Below are 13,904 nucleotides of genomic sequence, written 5' to 3' on the forward strand. Positions count from 1 at the left end.
GTTCCCTCAGGCTGGTTTAACCTGGGATGTGAAACAGCTGCAGGGGTTAAAGTCCTAGAGATTGACTCAAACCTTTATTGTTTGGTCCTGGACCTATAGCGAGGAGACTCAGTAGGAAATGCATCAGTAAACAAACAACAACAACAAAAAGAACAAGGAAACTCAGGAAAATGTTTACAATCAGAAAGCAGCCAAGGATCAGTCACACACTTAACTTGAGGTCCTTTAAAAATAAGATCAAGCCCAGGGAAATTAACATTTATTGGCCACCTTTGCCTTAGCTTCTGGGCCCCTTTATTGTTTTTAAACAGCCTGGGGCTGGGGCAGGGAAGTGGGAGGGACAGTAGTTGGGCTCAAGGACTTATGCAAATTGGTCTCAGGTCCACACTGGCCCCATCCAGTCTCAGCTTTGTCTCCCTCCTTCTTGTCCCTCTGCAAGACTCAGCGCTCTGAAGAGACTGTGGGTGAGAAGTGGGGGGTACCCTTTGGCTCATTATATCCCTCAAGAATATAAAAAATACTTATTCATCAAATGGGAAAATTCACACACGACCTGAAAATAAAACCTATTTATGGTTATAGTTTTTTTTTTTGGCGGGGGGGGGGGGGGTGTTGGCCACACCCGGTGATGATGCTCAGGGGTTACTCCTGGCTATGTGCTCAGAAATCACTCCTGGCTTGGGGGGGCCATATGGGACGTTGGGGGATTAAACCACAGTCGTCCTGGGTCAGCTCCATGCAAGGCAAATGCCCTACCACTGCCCTATCACTCCGGCCTCAGGTTATAGTTTTCTGTAGAAAAAATATCAAACATTTAAATTCAGTGTTCCAGAGTACAAAGGGGACTGGGAGGGAAACTGAGGAATGGATGCTCATTGAGTAGGGGCTCTGACAGATTCTGGGAGGAGCATGGGGTTACATGAACATTGTGGGGGGCCAGGGGACATACCCCAGTCATGCTGGGTAAAGGTAGAACCTGAGAACAGATGCTCCTCTCCAATGGGAAGGTGCAGAGAAAGGTGCTGACTGTCATCTCGGGCCTGGATGTCAGGATCATGGTTGGAAGTTGGGACATACCTTGGAGCATGTTCTTTTTTTTTTTAAATAAAATATTTATTTAATCATGATTACAAGCATGATTGTAGTTAGGTTTCAGTCATAAACAGAACACCCTCCTTCACCAGTGCAACATTCCCACCACCATTACCCCCTCTTCTTCCCCACCCCTGCCTATATTTTTTTACATTTGCTTTATTAGATGTGAGCATGCATAAATATATCACATATTTTATACATACAGATATACGTGAATTCATAAGAGCATGAACATAAGATCATTTGTGATTCAATCTAGGCATCTGTGCTCAGAAATGGCTCCTGGGAGGCTCGGAGACCATATGGGATGCTGGGGATCAAACCCAGGGTTTGTCTTGGATCGCCCAGGTCCATGGCAAATGCCCTATTGCTGTGCTATTGCTCCAGACCCAACTTGGAAAATGTTCTAGCTGGGCCAGCTCCTGCCACTTCTGTCCCTCTCCCTGCCCTCCTTGCTGTCCTGTTTGTTCATCTAGTCTAATGAGAAAAAAAAATGCAGAAACTGTAGAAAATGGGACAGTCACTGAAGCCAGTGTTCTTTTCCCCTGAGGGAACAATCCTTGAGATAATACACTTACAAAAAAATTTTCTTGTCCTCCTTCAAGGAGGTCCTCTGGTAGGTAAAAGGTTTGGCCAAGTTAGAACATGGCTCACCACCTAATGACTGCAGTCAAAGCAATAAATATCAAAAGTGAAGGCAAATCAGGGTTTGCGCTCCACCCCACCCCAAGACTCTTAACCTAATACCATACACACTGAATTTTCTGCTCTAATGGATTCTTTAGACCTGTATAAAAGTTTGCATACAAAACTCAGAGGATAAGAAGTTAAGAATTGGGCCGGGCGGTGGCGCTAAAGGTAAGGTGCCTGCCTTACCTGCGCTAGCCTAGGACGGACCGCGGTTCGATCCCCCGGCATCCCATATGGTCCCCCAAGCCAGGAGCGACTTCTGAGCGCATAGCCAGGAGTAACCCCTGAGTGTCACCGGGTGTGGCCCAAAAACCAAAAAAAAAAAAAAAAAAAAAAAAGAAGTTAAGAATTATTGCACAGTTCACACAGATGGCTCTGGCTCCCTCTCATGTCCAGATCTCTTCTGAACCCCTGCTAAGATATCACTTGTCCTGTCCCCTGCAGCTGCTGTCTCCAATTCACAATGGCCTGGTCTTGTCCCTACACCATTCTTGGAACTAATCCTAGTCTCAAACCTCCTCACTGGGCCTCTAAGGGCCCACACCCCAAGAGTTCTTTGACTATGTACCTGCAGAGGTGTGGAGGTATGGGTGGAACTCCACCCCCAAAGACTCCCTGGATGTGTTGCAGGGGTTTTCCTGAACCTTTGGCCACAGCCACCGACTCGGGGTGAGATCCCTGTGGTCCTGCCTGTATGAGTGATTCAGAGTCTATTTGTCGGGGTGTCAGGAAACTACCTGGTCCTGCAGTCAGTCTGGCTGGGGCAGGTGAGAGAGGAGGGACCAGAGGATCCCTTTTACCTGCTGTTCTCCCACCCCCAGCCTATTTTGATTGGAGGCCTTTTCAGTGTGAGACGTTTAAAGTGACCAGTTGAGTCAACTAGATCTCTTGGCGCTCCACCCAGCCTTCTGTCACCTGCTGTCACCGCCCCCAGGCTTTTGTCTAATTCCGGCCTAGATTCCTCTAACCTCTAGGTACCTTTGCTCCCTGATGCTTCCAGGGTGTGGTTTACAGCACTAACCCGAGCTATCCTGTGGTCCAGACAGGGGTGAGGGCACAGATCCTGATGGAAGAGGTACCAGGGGCACTCCTTCTTCTGTTGTGATGCTTAACTCTGGGAGAGCTGTCACCAAGCAGTCCCCCCCCCCCCCCGTTGGTTTCCCAAAGTGCTTGAGGACCTGCTCCAAAGTAGCCTTGATGACTCTTAGAATTTACATACGAGTCAGCTAACAAAGTGCCTCATAAGAACCTCCAGAGAGGAGAGCATGGCTTGTGTAGGAAATTTCTCAGAGCTGAGAATCTGGACCTTGTGACTTTGAGCATAGAAGTTCTACAGCTAGTATTTCACCTGGTACTTCAAAGTAATTATAATATCTTACTTAGGGTTGGAGTAACAATAGTAAGGGCAGATCATTTCCCTTGCAGTTGGTTGACCCAGGTTCCATCCCTGGCACTCCGTATGGTCCTTCCAAATTCTACCGGAAGAGATCCCTGACTGCAGAAATAGGAGTAAGCCCTGAGCACTGCTGGGTTTGGCTCAAAAACAGGGGCTAGGAAGGCATCATCATCATCATCATCATTTGGTTTTTGGGCCACACCCCATGGCTCTCAGGTTACTCCTGCCATTGTGCTCAGAAATTACTTCTGGCAGGGCAGGAGCCATAGCTCAGAGAGGTAGGGCATTTGCTTTGCATGCAGCCGGCCCTGGGGTGGACCCAGGTTTGATCCTTGTCATCCCTATGGTCTCATAAGTCAACTAGGAGCGATTTCTGAGCACAGAGTCAGGAGTAACCCCTGAGTGCCCCCCGGGTATGAGCCAGAAAAAAGACAAAGAAAAAAAGAAATTACTTCTGGGATTTTATGGGGTGCTGGGGATTGAACCCTGGTCAGCCACATACAAGGCAAACACCCCCGACTACTATGCCCTTCTTTAACCCCTAGATCTTATTTCTATTTCCTGGAATTTAAATCTCGCAAACTGGTAATCTAATTAAAATTAAAATGTAGCCTAATATATAACAGTGACTAGAGTTCCCACAAGTGGACAAAGAAGTGAACCACCACCAATAAGGAGAGATGAATGGGAAAGACCTGGTAGGTAACCAGTTCTCTGCTATGTAGGTGACTAGAACCAAGATGCACCAGTGGCCTCTGGAAAGATCCCCTGAGCACTGAAAACTGCATTCTTTTTTTTTTTTTTTTCTAAATATGGAACGCTTCACAAATTTGCAATGTCATCCTTGCGCAGGGGCCATGCTAATCTTCTCTGTATTTCAATTTTAGCATATGTGCTGCCGAAGTGAGCACAAAAACTGCATTCTTGGGAGAGGTTGAAATCAAAACTGGATTTGGAATCAAGTCTATGGGATTAGCAAAGCACCTCCACTTACAATTTGTTTTCATAAATTTCTGCTTTTAAGCAAATATATTCAGATCACTTGAGATTAATGATTAAGATTCAGGGCATTAAAGACATGCTCCATCATTCATGTACTTGCACTGAATTACTTGCAGTTTTGCAATTCTTCCCACGTCCTGCAATGGAAACAAACCCCAAGATATGGACAATGGGAACTGTGATCTGAGAGGGCTGGAGAGAGAACAGATCTTGCAATAATGGTAGAAGGACTTACACTTTGGTGTAGATGTGGTGTAGCAGCACTGCAAATATTGTTATTATTTAAAAATAAGTTTTTAGGTGCCAGAGCTATAGTGGGTAGGGTGTTTGCCTTGCACTTGGTCCACCTGAGCTCAATCCTTCGTCTGGTCCCCAGAGCCTGCCAGGAGTGATTTCTGAGTGCAAAGCTAGGAGTAACCTCTGAGCACCACCAGGTGTGGCCCAAAACCAATCAATCAATAAAAAAGTTTTTAAAAGGCCAGAGTGATCCTCCACACTGTGTATGGTATGAGCACTGCTGTGTGTGGCCCTGTGAACCAGAGTCATTACACAGTTCAGACCTGAACATAGTAACATAAAACAGAGATGAGACTCACCAAGTGCCTAGAATAAGATTAGGAAAATTCCCTCCAGGGTCTCTGGAAGGGCAAAAGCCCACAACAATAAACAAACAGTGCTGAAACACAAGATTTAAGGCTTAGGAGGCAGGGAGGTGGCGCAGGCCTTGCGTGGCTTTCCTTGTGTGCACCAGTCTAGGATGGATTTCAGTTCAATTCCCCAGTGTCCCATATGGTCCCCCAAGCCAGAAGCGATTTTTAAGCGCATAGCCAGGGGTAACCCTTGAGCATCACCAGGTGTGCCCCCCCCCCAAATAAAACAAAACAAAAGATTCATGGCTTAATATAACTTCTGCTTGGCTTAGATAAGGTTTAGGAAAGCATCTATCGGTCTTCAATACAAGGACTGAAAATGTATAAATTGCATAAATTGCAATTATAAATGTGTAAATTGCACCCCGTTCTTGAGGCTCCAAGTCCCTCAGCACTGAGTTTTAATAAGTCCATTCTTTTTTTTTTTTTTTTTTTTTTTTGATTTTTGGGTCACACCCGGCTCCACACTCAGAAATAGCTCCTGGCAGGCACGGGGACCATATGGGATGCCGGGATTTGAACCACTGTCTTTCTGCATGAAAAGCAAATGCCTTACTCCATGCTATCTCTCTGGCCCTAATAAATCCATTCTTATACTCTCCTCTCTGTGTTCTCTGTTCTCTGAGGTAACTGACCACTAACTGACCAAAAACAAACAAAATCCCAACCAACTAATCAAACAAAAAACAAAAAAATGAAGTTATTGGTGTTTCTACTTAACCCCTGTGTACTGACAGGTCAAAAGTCCATTATCTCTATCTTTAAGCTAGTTAGTTTTTTAAATTATTTTTCTGTTGTTTAAGTCTTAGATAGATCCTACCATTAGCATTTAGTGACTTGCAAAGATATATTTAAAGGCCTTGATCAAAGCACTGCAAATCACCAAGAGTGTTATGATCAGGAAAAGCAGAATACTGGTCAGTGTCTGAACAGCACTTCAGAAGGTGGTCCCAACCAAAATTAAATAAGTCAAAGACTTTCCGAGAGAAGCAGATCTCATTCAAGTTTCAATTTCCCTGGAGTGCTCATCCAGATTCCTATGCCCTCCTCTTCTCTGCTAAAGGCTATCTAGAAATTATCTGGATTAAGGTTGAACTTTGACCAGAAAATTCTACTATCTTTGCTGAAAAGCTATATTTATTTTTGCAACAGAAACTGCTACATATTTATGACTGAAGAAAAAGTTTCTGGGCTAATACTCATTTGAGTGTACTGCTAAACTGGGGAGTTTGGTCCTGTCAAGAGGTGAATCATTGATTACAAATTTCTGCTGGACTAGTCTAAGTAGTGTAGGTAAATTCAGTGGAGGTTCAAGAGAATCCTGGTCCATCTAGGCTATTTTTTTTCCTAAGTGACAATCTGACAGACAGAAAGGTTATCCCCGATTAGGACTTTTGTGGGGAAAAAAGAAGAGAAAGAAAAAACGAAATTTTGTGGGAGATACAGATTATGGAACAAGTGCTTCAGGTCAATTCCAAAGGACAGGAAGGAAAATGAATGAAAATGGGAGTTAAATACTTTATCTATAAGTAGATATTTAAGCAGTTAACAGAATCTGCAATAGAGTCATTACATGTACCTAATAAAACTTTAAGGCAAGTTAGAAGAAAATTTGAAAAGTCCAGTGGAGAAGAAAACAATGTTGTCACCATCGAGCTGATTAAATAAATGCTCAAGGTATTTGTGAAGGAAGGTATCTCAAAAGGAATAATTTACTGAAAAATGATTCTGCTTTGTAAGTAAGAATATCTGATGTGTAATTGGTTTATCCACACCTAAGTAGCAACTACCTTTATCATACCCCAATTACAGACATTTTTCTTAGCACTAAATTTCCTTTACCAATGTTTTTAATGTCAAGATTTCTCCTTTCTTATGAATGGTTTATTTATTTATTTATTTTTTAATTTTATTTTAATTATGACAACAAAGATGCAAAGAAAGAGGACAGGGTAAAGTTACAGTGGAAGCCCAATCACCCATAAACAGAATTCTCGGTATTCCCATCGATGATATCCCAGCCTTGAACTTTCAGCCAGAATGGTTTATTTATTGACTAACCATTCTTCATAAGCACCTCTTGTCTGACAATAATATAGAAGAATAATTATTGTATGATATCTAGATATTAAAGTATCAAATCTGGAGTTTAATATACATATCAAATTTATGTGTTTTCATGGATGTACTATATTTTAATATAAGAAAGTAGATAATCATAATTATTGTATTATCTTATTGCAGAAAAACCACATGTTCCTATCAGGTAATGAATTATGTCTGTAAATTTATCCTTGGGTGTTCAATTCTCTTTGGTCATTCTATCTTTATTCCAGTATCATACTGTTTTGACTACTTTAGCTTTGTGGTACAGTTCCAAGTTAGGTGACCCTGTTATTTCCCAAAATATTAATTTTTCTTTCTTTTTTTTATTTATTTTTTATTTTAATTATGACAACAAAGATGCAAAGAAAGAGGACAGGGTAAAGTTACAGTGGAAGCCCAATCACCCATAAACAGGATTCTCGGTAGTCCCATCGATGGTATCCCAGCCTTGAACTTTCAGCCAAAGAACATTAAGAAAAACAAAACTGAACCCATGTACAATACAATTACTTTGTCCCTCAAATCCCCAGTTGTAGTACATATTATTTCTTAGCAGCACACCATATAATCTAAAGACATTAGACTTATGTAACTCCTTAAACATTGAGGGCAAAGTACATTTATCTAGTTCCATGCACATGCTTACTAGTTTAAGTTAACCTCAAAAGTTTTAGTGGGTTGTTTTTCTTAAGGATTGGAGTCAAGGGAACATAGTAAAAAACGGTATTAAAGTGGCATTTGTTTGCATAGGCCCACCAAAATATAAGGGACATGGAAAGAAAAATTATGGTCTAAATACAAGGAGACCCTACCCCTGAAGTTTCCTGGCACAGGACTGACTCTAGGCTCCAGGCAAACTAGTTTGTCCAATTCAAGTCATCGTCTGTAGTGGCAATACATCTCCATTCCTCACATAGTCTCTGTTGTTGGTATCATGCTTCTGTATTAAAGATCCTGGAAAATATTAATTTTTCAATTGACCATGGCTAGTCAGCAAGTTTTATAATTCCATACAAATTTAATTAGTGATTTTTCTAAGTCCTTGAAGAATGTCGTCAGGATTTGAATGGGGATTGCATTTCATTACGTGGAATGGTCATTTTGATAATGGTCATTCTTCCAATCCATAACATGGAGTATATTTGCATTTCCTAAGAACTGTTTATTTATTTATTTATTTATTTTGGTTTTTGGGTCACACCCGGCAGCGCTCAGGGGTTACTCCTGGCTCTATGCTCAGAAATCGCCCCTGGCATGCTTGGGGGACCATATAGTATGCTGGGATTTGAACAACTGTCCTTCTGCATGCAAGACAAATGTTCTACTTCCATGCTATCTCTCCGGCTCAGGTGGTGGACAGTTCTAAAAAGTAGATGGCCACAAGAGACTAGTGTCTTGTCAGCACTTTTCTCAAGCAACTTGGACTCAAGGATTTCCTCCCACCTTCAATATTCAGGGTCCCACTTCTTACCATCTGCTATACTTGGCCCTCCTAATTCGTGTTTAGCCCTTAACAATACAGTAGTGAAAGCTACAACATATATAGTCCTTGAGCCCCACCAGGAGTGTCTGTGTGTGGCTTGAAAAACCAATATATATAATATATAATCCCTTAGCAAGCTTGTAATATACAGACTGATCTTAATCTAATAGAGGAAAACCATTCTGATCTCACTTGGAAGAAATAACCAGCTCTAATTATTTAGCAAATAGTTTGTTTCACAGGAAGGCCTGTTAAGTAATGGGTAGGATCCTAGGAGATGGGATGCCAGAATTCGAACCACCGTCCTTCTGCATGAAAGGCAAATGCCTTACCTCCATGCTGTCTCTCTGGCCTGTTAAGTAATGGGTAGGAATTTTCTGCAAGCAACTTCCAGATAATCTCCTGCAATTCCCCAGGACCTGAATTTCTATAAACATAGAGAAATAAAATTGCAAGTACAATATCAATTGTAATTAGCTTGAAAGCTCACTGTCCAGTCTGATCTTCAGATGTTAACATAGCCAATCAGCACCTGAACTGAAGTTTTGTGATACCCAAATCAGCAAAGGACCCATACAACTGTCCCTGGGCTTCTAAAACATAAATATATAAGTCTACTCCTTGTTTTCTTTCTCCAGGCTCCATAGATAATACTTCTCCTCTTGACACAACATTACTGAGATTCTCAACATCAAATTGAATTTTTTTTCTCTGAAGCTGTATTTTCTCCTAGAAACAAGAAAGCAAATTCAGAACATGGAAACAAAGCAAGAGTTTATTCTTAAGTGAGTAAACAATATTTCTGTACATGGCAATAGTGGAACATGATTCATTCTTCATAAGAAGAGAAGTTCTGATCACATAAATTAAAAAAAAAAGGGGGGGGGATCTCAGTCTGCATCTGTGGGGCCCAAATTCCTGGAGACAGAAAATATGTTCAATGTTTCAGAGACTCTGAAATTAAGGGTCACTTGCATTGACAGGCTTTCTTTTCATTTTAGTAGTAAGTAAAGGTGTCCTCACTTTCCAGACCTCAACATCAAAGAAGAACAGAAGTTTAACATCTGAACACAATGGAGCAGGACAGAGAATTCTGAAAATTCATCACCATCTCAATGAGGGCCTTCTATGTTGACAAGTTGGAGGAGTCTGATGGGTCTAGAAAATCCTGTTAAAGGCCTAAGATAATCTTTATGACTGAGTAGCTTCCTGAAGTTGAATGAAAGAGGAGCTCTGCAGGGATTCTATTTCATAATATCTCACAAAAGCCAGTTTCTGGGCTGGAAAAATAGCACAGCAGGTAGGGCATTTGTCTTGCATGCCGCCTACTGGGTTCGATTCCTGGCATCCCATATGGTCCCCAGAGCTTTCCAGGAATGATTTTTAAATGCAGAACTGGGAATAACCATTGAGACAAACCAACAACAACAACAACAACAACAACAGAAACCAGTTTCGGAATCTAATGATTTCCTAATAAATGTCTAAAATGATGATGTTTCCACAATGATTATCCTTATCACTCTGACTTTTTTTTTTTTTTTTTTTTTTGGTTTTTGGACCACACCCGGTGGTACTCAGGGGTTACTCCTAGCTATCTGCTCAGAAATAGCTCCTGGCAGTGTATAAGAAAATATTCAGCAAGAGTTATAGCTGTCAAAGGAAACACACATAAAATGTTGAAAAGACATATGTGTACATTCTATGCCTTTTGGAATAGTTGGGAGGGTGTTAACTCCAGAGCACCACTATGGTCTGTGACTTAGGATTACAGTACTTAAGTTAAAAAGGGTAAATGTGGAGTAATGATGATAGGGGGTGAGAGAGTTAAGAGAAAAATGATCTTTTCTAAGGGTGTGCGAAAGGGCAGAGTACAAAATGGACATTCTGAATACACAAAAACATAATTCAATGATAGTGAGAACTATTACACTGACGATTCCCCCCCCCCCCTTTTTTTTTATCTTTTCTTCTCTTTGTGAACTGTTCAATAGGGAATTTGGTGAAAGAGTCCCTCAGTTTAATGCTTATGTTTGAACCAAGTCATGGGTATTGTTGGATGTGTTCTTACACCCCCATATACTCTGATAATGCCACGTGGCTTTATTTCTTGTTTGCTTAGGTACATTAAAACGGAAAAATACTATACATACAAATAAATTCTTATCTAATAGAGATGGGAACACACAAATCTTGTAGTACAATGGGACCTTACACCCTGAACATTGACATAATGACCTGGCACAGGCCTCAGAAGAATGGGCATTCTCCATTCACCCCTGAACCAGGAAAGACATCTATGAAACAGCCAAGGTTGTCTATAACATCACCTGGAGGCAATCCTCTACCAGGGAAGACCCTACCGCTGCTCTGACATCGACCTACTCAAAAGACACTTCCCTTTACACTGAGAAGACTTAACAACAATGACCTGCTTACTGGACTGGGCTTTCTGTATTGCCCCTTAATTGTGAGGTGAAACTAGAGGATACTTCACACTAGCCTGACTTCAATGTAGGATGTGCAGATTCCAGGATCTTTACTACAGAAACCTGATGCCAACAATAGAGACTACGTGAAAAATAAAACTGTATTGGCGCTACAGACAATGACTTGGATTGAACAAACTAGTTTGCCTGGAGCCTAGAGTTGGTCTTATGCCAGGAAACTTCAGGGGTAGGGTCTCCTTTTCTTTAGACCAAGGCTCTTCCTTTCCATGTCCCCCATATTTTGGTGGGCCTATGCAAACAATATTTGCCACTCTAACACCGTTTTTACTGTGCTCCTTTGACTCTAACCCCCCAAAAAAACCTCTTAAACTTTTGATGTTAACTTAAACCAATATGCCTGTGTATGAAAATATAAAAAAATACTATGCTTTCAATGTTTAAGGAGTCACATAAATTTCATGGCTTTATATTGCTTTTTTTACTGCTAAGAAATCTTATAATGTACTACACAGTTGGCGGGCATCAGAGGCATCATGGGAGAGGGACAGAGAAGGGTTGTGCTATGTAAGGGGCCAGTTGTAAGAGTTTTGATATCAGGTCTGTTGGCTGTTGTGTGGCCTTCTAGGATAGTGACTGAATTGGTGGCATTGTTCCTCTAATTTAGCCAGACTGTTGATGCTCTGCTTTGATCTGATGCCATGAGGTATCAGGGGACAAAAGATGGAGAGTCAGGAGTCATGGAATCTTGAAGTGAAGACAAGCCATGAGTTTTAAGATAGTAGACTGTAGTTCTCATCCCCATTTGCTTTCTTCTGGACAAATCCAAATCTTCTGGAATTCACCAAGCATTCACTCTTTTCCTAAAACCTTACAGCACACTCTTCCTGGTTCCATCCACTGTTCTGTGAGTCATCTCCACGATCACACACACACACACACACACACACACACACACACACACACACACACACACACACACACCAAGAGTGGTCTGGTACTGCCTGGGGTCTCCTCTGCCAGCGTGTCAGGCTTACCACTACCTTGGGCTTGATATTCTTTCCATGAGTTACCTGTACTCACATTCATTTTAATTTTATGCTTGGCTCTATTTCCCTGTTGTTTCCAATATTTTCTCCCCAAAGTTTGTTTCTAAAGTTGGTTTTGTTTGTTTTAATTAACAAAATGTTCTTTGAACCATAATTTTTATTTGTTTTTCAGAATCAGATACTGTTATCAGATAGCTTCGTTTAATTTTTTTTATTTAATTTTTTTAATAACATGTTTAACTTATATATTAGATCCTTCAGAATTACATTCTTCAAAAGGATTTCACATCTTTTTGTTTTGTTTTGTTTTTTGTTTTTGGGCCACACCTGGTGGTGCTCAGGGGTTACTCCTGGCTGTCTGCTCAGAAATAGCTCCTGGCAGGCATGGGGGACCATATGGGACACCAGGATTCGAACCAACCACCTTAGGTCCTGGATCGGCAGCTTGCAAGGCAAACACCGCTGTGCTATCTCTCCGGGCCCAGGATTTCACATCTTAATTTAGTTTGCATGTATTACAAGTGTGGAGTACCAAGAAATAATGATTTGTAGATGAAACCATCTTATTTTACAGGAAACATTCATTTATTTTGCTTATTCTTGCTTAGTAGGATTTTTTAGTAGATAAAGAAATAATTGAAAGTCTAACCATAGATTCATTGAGAGTTGTTTCCCTTCAGGTAAGAGATATAATATTTTTTTAAATTATAGCTTAGGTTATGTGGTTAGAGGATGGATTGGCTTCTAGTCTTGCTGTGCAAAGTTACACAAACCCAAAAGCTGAGGGTGTGAAATTTCCTCTGAACACAATTGTCTACAATAGAAAGCTGCAGACCACTGCGCACTGGGCAAAGTCACATCGAGGTGGGGCAGGATAGCAGGAATTTTGGAGGGAGAGATGAGCTGAGGGAAATTCATCTGTATCCCAGCATGTCTCCATGAGGCCAGTCTTTGTCAGGGTATATGCATTGTGTGGATAGAGCCAAAAATATCCTGGAAGGCCTCTTCCCTTTCTTATCCCTGATTCACTGACTAAGTTCCTGTAAATCAAACTAACAAATTCCGATTAACACTGAAAAACAGAGATTGAGGAAGAGGGGGGTTTGGCTGACAATCTTTAAAGGGGGGCTGGACTTTCTGTGTATTAGCATGATCCTGTCTTTCTTGGCCAAGTTGGGCTCCCAACTTAGACGGTGCCAGTGTGCGCTTCCTACCAGGATGGCGTCAGGAGGACCCTATCTGTGTTGGCTCCATTGCAAGAGACACCCCAGGCCTATGGCCTGCAGTGAATGGGACACAATCAGTCAGTCCCCACTAGCATCCAGATTTAGACACCCTGTTCCTTTCCTTCTACTTCAGTCGTTCCTTCCAAGCCCTACTCTGCCCACTCCAGATTTCTACCCAACAAAGAGGTGGTTTGGAGAACTGCAGGCCTAGGCTGTGCTAGCTAAGGAGCAGAGTAGTCAAGTATAAGGCCAGTCATAATGACTTGGCTCAGGCTTCCGAATAATGGGCATTGCCCATATATCCCTGAACCATTGACTATCTACAGAAACAACCACAATGGTGTACAACATCACCAGGAGGCAAACCTCTACCAGGGGAGACCCTGTCACTACCCTGGCATTGACTTTACTCCAAGGAATGTTCCCTTGACACCCAGGTGTCTCAGTGACAGCAGCAACATGCTTGCAGGGCAAGATGCTTCGCAACTGATGGTGAAGTGAAACTGGAGGATGCTCCACATCCTGACTTTGATGAAACACAGAAACCAGAATCCTTCTCGCACAGAAACCAGAATCTTTAATTACATAAACTGGACAACGACAACAGCAAATGTGTGAAAAAATTTCGCCGTGTCCACAGAGAATGAATCAGGGGTTGGACAACCTAGGATGCTTGGAGCCCAGAGTCAGTCTTATGCCAGAGAACTTCAGGGATAAGGTCTCTTTGTAGTTAGGACAAGGTTGTTGTTTTTATTTTTTT

The 13,904-nt window shown here is 41.8% G+C and overlaps 1 non-coding gene across 1 annotated transcript; it reads right to left on the bottom strand.

The window, feature by feature from the left end:
• Positions 1–3,987: 3,987 nt before the first annotated feature.
• On the bottom strand, positions 3,988–4,092 carry LOC125996741 (U6 spliceosomal RNA). Its single transcript, XR_007491422.1, has one exon. It is a non-coding gene; the product is annotated as a U6 spliceosomal RNA (small nuclear RNA).
• Positions 4,093–13,904: the final 9,812 nt, after the last annotated feature.

This window comes from Suncus etruscus, chromosome 18 (genome assembly GCF_024139225.1).
Source record: "Suncus etruscus isolate mSunEtr1 chromosome 18, mSunEtr1.pri.cur, whole genome shotgun sequence".
Taxonomy (NCBI): Eukaryota; Metazoa; Chordata; class Mammalia; order Eulipotyphla; family Soricidae; genus Suncus; species Suncus etruscus.